Below are 12,030 nucleotides of genomic sequence, written 5' to 3' on the forward strand. Positions count from 1 at the left end.
TGGTAATGATGTTGTGAGTAATCTTTTTACATTATTACCGCGACTACTTGTTTCACATTCTCATTAGTTTCATTAAACCTATTGCATACTTAATAGTGGTGAGCGTTAGCGTGAAGGTGATTATTTTTACTTCGGCTCATTTCCCTAATCGACTCCCTTAGTTCATTTTGTATTTCTTTTCACGTATTTAAATTAAAATAAATATTAATTGCCCTCTATTATACCCTTTACTCTAAAGATGAATTATTAATTAAACGGTACTGAATAATAATTAGCCTTGTTTTACTGAAACGAAAGTCTGCTGGTCAGGGTTTGCCCAAGTGGGCCCAGCCCGATTGGACCCACCTGAAAAAACCCACTTTAAAACCCACCTGGGTTTTTGACCTATTTGTTAGTATATTATTGATACAACTTAGGTGATTACATTGTAAGTGATTTTTATCAGATTTTAGACTTTCCTTGGGCGAATTAGAGGCTTTCACGTTAAGGTATACAACAACATTCAACATAAGACCTTTATAAAGTGCTGAATGCACTAAATGAATTTAAAAAAAAACTTACCTTAGCTTAAGATAGTTATAGAACAAATTAATGTATGGATTGTGCTTATAGCCTATTTGAAGTAAAACAAGCAATTGTGTACTTTAGAAAATATTTTCCATGAATAGTATGCTCGTCGACTTGGCGACACCGAGGGACATTATCACTCATACTTTTGACGGGTTTAAGGTCATAGGTGCCGGTACTAATAGTACATATGTAAATACATTAGTAAAATTATTAGTATTATTTCTTACCTTTGATGTAAAACACAAGGTTCTTCAACTAAAATTTGGTTTTCCAGCAATAACAGTTTAATTCAGTCATTTGTTGCTACTCTTCAAATAAACATTCTGTAGAATCAACACCAGCAATAGCTTAAAAATTCTTTTCAAATTTAAGAAGCTTAATGCTCGGGATTCCAAAGACTATGTAACGCTTACTATTTCAAGTGCTGAGTTCAAATTTCCGTACTAGTGGAAGTTTTGATGTACACGCCGTGAAAGAAGTGCTCGGGAAATTCCGGAATTAAACGCAGAAGGATCGGAAATGAATACTTCAACAATAAAACTATTTATTTTACGCTTAAGCCTGCCATACGTCCCGTAAAAAACGGGAGTGTCCCGTTTTTGGGCCTGAGTGTCCCGCGTCCCCGTTAATTTAGTCGAGACAGGGAAATGTCCCGTATTTTAACTCCATTCCATTTCTGCTGTCAATATCACCTTATTCGAAAAGTGAAAAACAAAAAATTCTGACATTGGCTGGGAATCCTGTAATTAGTGAATGAACAGTACGCTGTTGCATGTAACAGTTTCGAGGAATTTATAACACCACTCTGTTCGACTTGACAGCGAGGGAAATTTGCAATGCTACTTTTTCCATTGCACTTGATGGAAACTCGGATACTCTCCGGAACATTAAAAAGATCGTTTTGAGTGTTTCTACATTTACAAACACAGGGAAGATGACTAACCTTTTCTTCAGCAACACATTAGAGAAGTTAACAAGAATTATAATCTTTTTCAGAGGCTAGGGGCACAGAATTGTGCTTTGGTCCAGGTCTTAGAAAAATGTAAATCCGGTCCTGACAATTACACACGACACAAGGAGAAAAATCAGCTTTTCATCAGATTTGAACTGACGAACGTAATTTTGGCAGATACAGCCATGTAAATAAATATTGCTAAACGCGCGAAAAATATTGAAAGTAGATTGTACCACTGATTTAAATAATTTGCATATTGTTTTCCTGTAGAGCATTTTTATAGCACATCGTCAGTTTTTAGGGATCTTCAGTCTATACAATTAATTGCAGGGTATGAACAGAGAAAAGCAGCTGCTGCTTAGTGAACTTTTTCCTATTCTATTATTGAAAAAAAAAAAAAAAGAAATCTTTTAGTTTTATTCTCACGGTTATGCCTGCTATGCTCAAGGTGACGGTGATGATGAGAAATGAATGAAATGACAGAATGAAGAAAGTGGGAGGAAACGTGAGAATCTCGAGAAAACCCACGCACAAGGTGTTTGTCCACTACAAAGCTCACTTGGCGCGAGCTATGATCGAACTAGGAACCCCATGCACTAGAGGTGAACGCTCTACCACTGAGCCACCGCAGCCTATTATACTTTTCTTCATAACCAGACTACCGTTCATTGCATTGTGTTGGAAAGTTGAGGAAGGGGGGATGTGAGGTGTCCCGTATTTTTATGGAGAAAATATGGCAGGTTTACTTACGATGGACGATGTTAATTTCATATAACACATTTTAAAACATTTATTTATTTCATACAACATGAATTGTATCTTTGTTTTAAATTAATAGACCCTTTTTGGTATTCATATTTGGCGAACGTCAGTCAGGCTTCTGGATGACTTGATCTACATTTGTTCGTTTGTGTGCCGAGCTCCTTCATGACTATGCGGTTAGTGTACGCGTCTTCGGCATGGGACCCGGGTTTGCCTCCCGGAGGGAGCTCATGTGGTTCGGATCCACGTTAATCAGTAGGTCCCGTCTCATATAGCCTCACTGCTGAAAGGGACGTTAAACACAAAATCAACTCAATTCGTTTGTGCCCCTCTACCACACACACACTACAAGGTACCACTTTTGGCCTTTTAAGTTAAAATTTTCTGGCGGCCATTTTTTCAAAACAGCGAGTATCCACGCTACGAAGCTCAATTTTCAGTCTTTTAAGTTGAAATTTTGACGGTGGAAGCGCGAGATATGCTAAATTTGCTGTATAGATTTTCTCGGCGATGGAATGTAAAATTTCAAACTGGCGGCCATTTTTTCAAAACAGCAGTTAGTAGAAAATTGTTGCAAGTTGTAACAATGACAATCTTGAAATATAAATCACAAATATAAATCAAATTTTAACTTTTACCCCAGAGGCATTGAAATATTTCGAAAAAACCCAATTAAACCCGAAAATACCCGAAAAAACCCATATGGGCCCAGGTGGGTTGGGCTTTTTCAAAAAAGCCCGGGTTTTTTCAAACCCTGCTGCTGGTAGACTACTGTTTCCCCCCATTTAATCTGCGTGTGGCAATAAATAAATAAATAAAATGCGGCAATCGTTTATGTGCAGAATGCAGATAAAAATACTGTTGTTCGCATTTCTTACCAGGCAAATGCCAGGATAGTTGATAGCGAAATTGGTCTGATGATATTTTCCCGAATCATGTCCTTTATTATTTGAGCTTATCAACTATAAAATGGTGTATTGGTGTAAGGGTTCGGGTCTTGGGTCTAGCTTACAATAAAAATGCAATGCAATAAAATTTTCCGTTTGCCAATTCAAAGGTAAACGGAGCTCCCTCGTGGCTAAGCGGTTAGCGTTCGCGCCTTTGGCGTGGGAGGGCCGGGTTGGATTCCCGGCGAGAGCTCATGTGGTTCGGATTCCACGTTAATCTGTTGGTCCACGTCTCATGTAGCCTCACTGCTGAAAGGGACGCTAAACTAAAATCAACTCAAAGGGGCACGGTTTTCATCAGGGTGGATTGATTTAAATCAGTCTGATTTAAATCACTTGATTTTTTAAAATAAAAATCATTGATCTAAATCAAACTCCGAAATAAACTAATTTAAAGTGAAAATAAGTAAAATGCCGTTTCTGTTCTGCTATTTCTTCTACGAAAGTTAATAATCATAATACAATGAGACTCAAATGCACAGCATAATATGAAAACAAGTGTCATGCAGAGAATGATTAGGGAAAATTCCGTTTTGAACGGGTAACGGAGCAATCCTGCTTTCTTCTTTTCGTAACAATGGGTTTGGGTTTTTAAATCGTTAACTATTCCAACGGGGAAATCGCCATCGACATTTAAGACAAAAATTCTTTCGTGTGCGCGTCTGCTTGTTTGTTCCCAAATAATAGGGCGTATTTTGAGGACTCCTATCCCCTCTCCATTTTTTATTAAGATTTATAACTTTAGGTGAAATTTATGTATTTCGTGCCTCAAGCTAGTTCCAATTTTTTAAAAATATGTCCCTACCAAATATCAGTAACTTTTGTGAAAAAAAGTGACATTTTGATAAACGTTGCTATACTTTCTCCTTAATGCTTAACCTTTTAAATGAGTATTTTTATTCTATTAAAAGTCGAATCTTCATTATTCGATTAGAAAAGTATCAATAAACCTTTTTACTTCGTTTTTTTTTTTTTCTTTCGAGACTGAAAGCATTGTAGAACATGTTACGTATGCTTTCACGCCTTTCTGCGTCGAGACATAGTGTGTGATGACATAATAAATTTTAAAAGATATTTTTTGTTATGCCTATTATTCTTATTTTTTTTTGCCAGGCTTACATTTTGCATTCAAAAAACTGAAATTTTGCACACTTGTTCAGTGCACCCCTTAGTATTTTTCAGATGTTTTCAGATCTCTGCGTGAAAACAGGGGGTTCCAGAGGGGAAAATGTAAAAAAAAAAAAAAAAAAAAAAAAAAAAAAAAAAAAATATCAAAATAGCTTTTTCCGTGATTCAGATGGAGACATACGAATGATACCGTTTGAAAGCTGTTCTATTCTGAAGAGAATGACGTACGAACCATAATCCTAGGATAAATAGGGATGTTTCAGGAAACTGTTACCTGAGATCCTGTTATACGGGAATCGGGTATTTGGGGGATATTATTTTTCGCGGGCTTACTTTTGTCAAACTCAAAACTACTCAAGTCTGAATGATGCAATTTTATTCATTGTTACTAAACAACTATTATCTATTTTGTGCAAATTTGAGATCTTTTACTTGTTTCCTTCCTGAGATATTTGATGATGAAAATACACGATTTTCGAAAATTTATAATATTTAATAATTTCCAAAAAATAAAGTATATGGTTCTCAGATCTGAAACTTGTTTGGGACGTTGTCTGCTATCTAGTCTCTATGTAGACAAAAAATTGAAGGTGAGTCTCATTTATTTCGTTTCAAAATGTACATTCCAAACTGACCATTTCTAGGTTTCCAACCGCAATGATCAGAGCTTTTTCTTTCGACGTTCTGAAGTACGTCTGAATGTGCACAGAACACAGAATGTTGTCAATTCATTAACTTTCACATGGTTTTAGGTTTAACTCATTATCTTTAAAACCTAAAAAGTTACAGCGTTTAACGGAATCCCCTGAAAAGTTCAAAAATCGCTCAGGCGCTTATACAAAATTGTCGCTACGACAAAATATCCGCGGCAAAAAATAAATGAATACCCGTTTTCAACTCCGTGAATGTGGTACAAACTTAGGTAGAAAAATTAATAAAAAACTAAATTTTGTCAGCAGCCATCATTGGTTAATTTCATTTGCATTGCCCCTACGGTACCTAATCTCTGGAATAAATTTCATTGTTCTAGAATAGGTCCTTCTGGGTATTGCAATATTCAAAAATAGTATGTATAAGTACATTTTCGGTTATAAACTCCATTATTTTTAAAATGTAATGTTATTTTGTAATTTTAGCTCAAGAAGAAACGTTTAAATTAAAGATTAAGGGAATTTACAATCGTACTAATACTGAAAACGAAGTTCTGAAACTAATAGGAGGGTTTATGTTAAAGATGTTCGTTTGCTACCATCTCTTCAAACGCTACCCTGAAGACGGAGCAGGAGCGCTAACAATAAAGTTGCACGACATCATAAGCAATAATAACATTGCAAGTGTTGTAGCAAGCACAATATTTAAATACATGCTTCCTCCAATTGAGGAATACCTGAAAGCGGAAATTCCTCCGATTCATCTACACAATGCTGTAGATTTTATCAAAACTATAATGGATGTTTCATCTTCAATTATAGTGGATCGAATATAGAGCCAGCCATGAAAATATTGCAAGATTTTAACATAATAGAAGGCTCGGAGGAAACAGAAGATTTAGACATGGTTTGCTATGAAAATGAATATGAAACGACACTGATTGAAGAAGTAGAAGCAATATTAGGCTATACAACAAGAATTATCTGATTACAGCGCTCACCCACGACTCGTACTCAGGTACCTCCTACGAGAGGTACGAGTTCCTTGGGAACGCAATCTTAGGTAAGATATGAGTATAAGGTAAGATAAGCTCTAGCCTAGTGACGATGCCAGAGGAGAGAAGGAGGGCGAGCACCTCCTGTGGCTAATAGAATTGCTAACTGACTGGTATTTTACGGTCAGGGCAGGGAATAATATTTCTATTCTGAATAAGACCGATGGCAAGTAAGACTCTATCTGCCATATATATACAGAACCGGTCTTTTAATTCTTGTTTGATATTATGAAATAAATTTTAAAATATTGATAGCAAGAGAAAAGTTGTATTCATAAAGTCATGGTTGGTAACTCTTGTTCATATGTCGCACATGTGTGCAGGCCAATTTGATGGAAATTACACGAAAAATTTGTTGTTTGTACGCCACATAATACGAGGGTGAATCAAAAAGTAAGTTACATTTCCAGGTTATGGCTATTTATAAAACCACCTACGCATTGGCAACACGGCTATGAGAACATACATCGTATGCTCACTTTTCCATATAGTCATCAAGAGACTAAATATTTCTCGTAACGATCAACCAGCTTTTCGATTCCGGATGCATACAAATCACCTCGAACCCTTTGTAACCACCTGGATACAGCTGCTTTCACGTACTCATAGTTTCCGAGTCCTCCACCAGGATCCTTTTCCAGCTTAGAGAACACATGATAATCACATGGCTCTACGTCCGGACTGTATGGAGGATGTTGCCATACCTCCCACTTGAATCGTTACTGCAGTTCAGACGCTTGGCTGGCTTTGTGAGGTGTTGTGTTATCGTGCAACAAAATCACACCGGCGCTCATTTTCCCCGCCGCTTTTTTCAATTGCTTTACGCAACCGGTGCAACGTTTCACAATACAAAGTCGCGTTGATTGTCGTTCTTTGCGGTATGAATTCCACATGCACCACAACCTCCATGTCAAAGAACACTGTCGCCATGACCTTTCCTGCTGAAGGGTGGACTTTGGCCTTCTTTCGTGGTTGTGATGTAGTGTGCGTCCATTTCATCGAAATTCTCTTTGATTCAGGGGTGAAGTAGTGGACCCATGTTTCATCCCCTGTGATGATTCTCCGCAGAAAGTCGTTGCCCTTCACAGATTCGTGCTTCCGGCTTCAAATTGCTTACACCAATTTAAAATACGTGGACGAGGTATTGCACGCTCGTCATAAACAGCAGTGATTTCACGATGAATCTGCCTGCAGTTGAGCCGTTTAGTCCATAGAAATCTGAACGTTGCACGCACCTACAATTTGGACTGAACATCCAGTTGACGCGCCATTGAACCTAGTCCGCTCTGCACACACAACTCGACGGAAGACCACACAAACCTTCCTCTCGAACGTGTCAGCAGTTACTATAACTTGCCCCGCATTGGCAAGTCACGACATACAGCGTGCTCTCGCGGCGAACTAGTGTAACTTACTTTATGATTCGCCATCGTAAAAATAGCTACCTTGCAAGAAAATACGATAATTTAAAAGTTGAAAATATGATTCATGAGGGGATGCTGAGACCGTCCCCCTCTCCGTGAGACATGTTATATTTTCATGTAGATGAAATAACATGAAACTATTCTTTTCGATATTCAAAATTACTACACAAAATTTCTCTACTATTTCATTTGCTTCCGAAGAAATAGAACTGGCATCGTTACTCTATATACTTGAATATTTTAATCTGTTAAGAATGAAATTGTAATTTGATATATTGCACCTGTTGAGTTATTTTTAACTTTAACGTCCTTTTTAGCAGCGAGGCTATATGAGACGTGGACATACTGATTAACGTGGAATCCGAACCACATGAACTTCCGCCGGGAATCGATCCTGGATCTCCCGCGTCAAAGACACGTACGCCCGATCGAGCTGTCAGTCCACATCTTGAGTGTAGGTGGTGATAGGGCTAACTGGCCGTTTTTATAAAAAGTTATGTTTTAACTTCTTTTATATACAGTTTGTATTGATTTATTATTTGTGAAGTGTCAAGACAGTCGCACATCTTAATGAATAAGGATGAACATTATACAATGTTAGTCTGTGATATGTGTAATTAATTAGCCTTGTACTTAATAGTGTTTCTGTACCAAATGTAATACGAAAGTAGAAAATGTGGTCGCGGTAGCGCAGTGGTAGAGTGTTTACTTCTGGTGCATGGGGGTTCTGGTTCGATCCCAGCTCGCGCCAAGTGAACTTTGTGGTAGACAGACACCGTGTATCTCCTACTCGCGGTTCTCCCACATTCTTCGTTACACTGTTCCATTCATTTCTCATCATCACCGTCTCCTTTAGCTTAACCGGCATAATCGTGGGACGTAAGACTCGAAGATTTCATTTCATTTCTACGAATATGGGAAAAATGTATAAAAATGTGTAATTCAGTGAACCAAGAGGAAAAGGTTGGCTGTGAGAGGTAAGTTGAGACCACACACACATGTGTTAAAAAATGAGTGTAAATTACGATAGCCATTTTGAGAGAAATAACGTCCAGGAAACATTCTTCTTTTTTTTTTAACCACTTGTTAGTGTGCATTTTTTCTATTAGAATATCAAAGAAATTGATGAATACTACTTAAAAAAAAAAAAAAAAAAAAAACTTTAGAGCTACAAACTGGTCAGTAAAGTCAGTGTTCAGACACAATTTTGAAAATAAATTAGTATTTCAGGCTCTTTGAAAGATTAAGTGAAAAAGATTTTTTTTTAGTTAGGAAATATAATTTAAAATATTTGTAATGTTTTAATTCATGAATGGAAACTATTAAGCGTGGAAGAGGATGACACCAAGATAATTTTTAAAGTTCATTTGAACCCATTTGAAGAGTGCTTAGCTAAGGCTGTCCAAAAGTATGAAGAAGCTACATTGCAATACGCGTTATTTCGAACACGACACACCGTGAAGGGGCGGTCCATATAAGCATAAAGAAGCCACAAGAACGCCATCCAAAATTGCATTTTTAAGCATCGTGCAATATGTGTGGAAGGGATTTCCTACAAGGCATAATTTCCAGATATGTTCCCAACAGTGTTAGAAGGTATTTGTCTTAAAAGTAGATCCACAGATGGTATACCTTAAATAAAAAAAAAATAAAATAAAAAAAATAAAAATAAAAAAGTGGTGAAGCGAAGATTAAAGAATTAAGAAAGAAAAGTAAAGTCTGTGCAGGCATTCATTCACTGGTCGCGTAATTTATGATCAAATCATGTTGTTTGTCACCTCCTTTTCCATGTTTATATGAAGCCATTCCTGTCTTTATTTGTTTCCCTCCATTATCTTCTACCCTGGACATTCTCTTTCTTCATCCCTTCACCCTCAAATCATCTTGATTCCTTCTATTTCATTTTAGGTCTTCTCCACTAGTACTATTCAGCCGGTTCGCTACAACCGGTTGTTAAAAAATTTCGAGTTTGCAGAATCACTTGTTATATCCAGACATAACAATAAAGTTTACCGAGTTATATATCCAGAAACAGTATATTTTATTTTAACCATCTTCGTTTTTTAAACATACGATCTCTCAGAACAAGGTATAAGCGTTTATTTCTTAATCTCAATTACTCAGGTATCAAGAATGAAAACGGATCACGTGAGGGTAGTGGTGAGGGTTTTTATATTTGAATACCATTATCAATACCATACATATCATAGGGGCCGCAGTGGCTCAGTGTTAGAGCGTTAACCTCTGGTGTATTGGGTCCAGGGTTCAAACCCTGCTCCCGCCACGTAAACTTTGTGGTGTACGAACACCGTGTGCGTGGTGGTTTTCCTCGGGGTTCTCCCGTTTCCTTCCACTTTCTTAATTCCACCATTGCATTCATTTCTCATCGTCACCGTCTCCTTTAGCCTAGCCGGCATAATCGTGGGACGTAAAACTCAAAAATTTCATCATCAATAATTTTTGATCAAGATATATATATATGTTAAAGAATAACACCATTGGCCTCACCCGCTTTGTTTTACATGTTACCTCCATCTTCCCAATTCCCCCTTCCAACGTAGTCGTTGTTTCTTCGTTCGCCATGTCCCGGCCATCTCAGTCTTCATACCTGAAATATTTTCCTTGCCTTCTATATATTCGTTCTTTATGCTATCCTTCTTCATCACACCACGAATTTACGTTAACATCCTCATCCCCATTACTTCAATCTATTCCTGAACTCTTGTGATTGCACAGGTTTCACTACTTGTACAATGTTTAAACTTTACTTTAAACCAAGTGTTTTTAAAACAAGAATTTTAGGAATGATCCAAAAAAATGGACCAGAAGATTGCGATCTTGGTCAATAATTAGTTTTTGGATCAGGGGCCACAAAATGTTTGAACGGCCCCTAAGTTGAGTTTTCGTATTTTGTACGGAATAAACACATCATACTGAGCTAAGTGATAGTTTGAAAAAAATGAAATGAAATCTTTGAGTTTTAGGTCCCACGGTTATGCCGGTTAGGCTAAAGGAGACGGTGATGATGAGTGATGAATGAAATGGTGGAATGAAAAAGGTGGGAGGAAACAGGAGAACCCCGAGAAAACCCACGCACACGGTGTTTGTCCACCACAAAGTTCACTTGGCGGGGGCTGGGATCGTACCCGAGACCCCAAGCACCAGAGGTGAACACTCTACCACTGAGCAACCGCGAAGTGATAGTTTGAGTTTGGCTACACTATATGTAGTTCTCCAGATATAAGGCTTACAAGAAAATTGCTGATTGAAATATAGTGAATCTTTTGATGCATTTTTGGATCAGGGGCCACAAAATTTTTGAACGGCCCCTAAATCGAATTTCCTTGGAATAAGCATATCATACTGACTTATTGGATCTTTTGATCCAAAAACAATTCGTTAAAAAAAAAAATCGAAATTGACGTAAGTCATGTGAACTTCATCGTGAGATTTCCTCATATTTTCAAATCACCTGAGAGATATTTTCACATACTTAAACAAATCCAGGATACATATGTAAAGATATCAGTTATAGTTAGTAAAAACATGAGTGTAACTGATTTATTCGAATCAAAAATATTTTCTACTTATGTGTATATGTGAATGGTTGACAAAGTGAATTCAAATGATTCGTATACTTATTCATGTTTTTTCTTGATATACAAATGGAATTAAAGCGCTGTATTTTTTGTTTCAGCGAGCCTACTTGAACTAAATTAGATCGTCCGTATTCTATAGGTTTTTTAAATCCTCCATCTATTTTATTAGTGTGTATAACTCTTTGGAGTAATACTATTGTGTAGTTATATATATTTTGGTATGCAAGATCCTGCAATCTATTTCTATCAGCTGTCCTCCGTGGTTAAGTCAGCAGACTAAACGGCTTTGTAATCAAGAGAGCCTATGTTTAAGTCCAGATGTAGAACTTTTTCTCTCGGGTGCAAACCGAGTAACGTTATGGTTGTCAGATTTTTCAGGTAGGAAGATTCTGAACTGGATAATAATATTATTTCCTTCTTTTACTCGACATTTAATTTCTTCGTGGATATAGTTCGGTCTGTTAATAATGATCTTAAATATTTGAAAGTATCCACTTAGTCGAAAGTATTATTCGATTTTTTTGACGTATCTATAATTTACAATATTATGATTGCGGCGAAGTTCCATACATTTAGTTTTCTCTGTATGTCTTTCTATTGTTCTCCTATCATTCCCTATCAGATTTACATTAGAATATGCCATAACCTGGTGAGTACCATCCAGCTGTAGATCCTAGTTTGCTATGTTTCATTTTCCTCATAGGGTACTCCAGGACAAAGTTGAATAATAAGGACGACAATGTATCTCCTTGTTACAGACCATTCTCGATATGAAAGCTCAGTGACAAGAATTTTCCTACTCGGATTCGGAATTTTCCTTTTGGGATTCATTTAAACACATCTTAATTAATATAATTAGCTTTTTCTGTATTTGGAATTCAATAAGAATGTTGTACTATGTCTCTGTCCTAGGAATGCGTACGAGTCGAGACATGCTTTA

At 37.0% G+C, this 12,030-nt stretch overlaps 1 long non-coding RNA gene across 1 annotated transcript in view; it reads left to right on the forward strand.

Moving 5' to 3' along the window:
• The window catches only part of LOC145685727 (uncharacterized), a 34,443-nt gene that overhangs the window by 18,370 nt on the left and 4,043 nt on the right, over positions 1–12,030 (forward strand). Inside the window, exon 2 of the long non-coding RNA XR_014131471.1 lies at positions 5,499–6,075. This is a non-coding gene — a long non-coding RNA (uncharacterized LOC145685727). The remainder of the gene's footprint in view (positions 1–5,498; positions 6,076–12,030) is intronic.

The sequence above is a fragment of the Thermobia domestica genome, chromosome 5, assembly GCF_964235325.1.
Source record: "Thermobia domestica chromosome 5, izTheDome1.hap1.1, whole genome shotgun sequence".
Taxonomy (NCBI): domain Eukaryota; kingdom Metazoa; phylum Arthropoda; class Insecta; order Zygentoma; family Lepismatidae; genus Thermobia; species Thermobia domestica.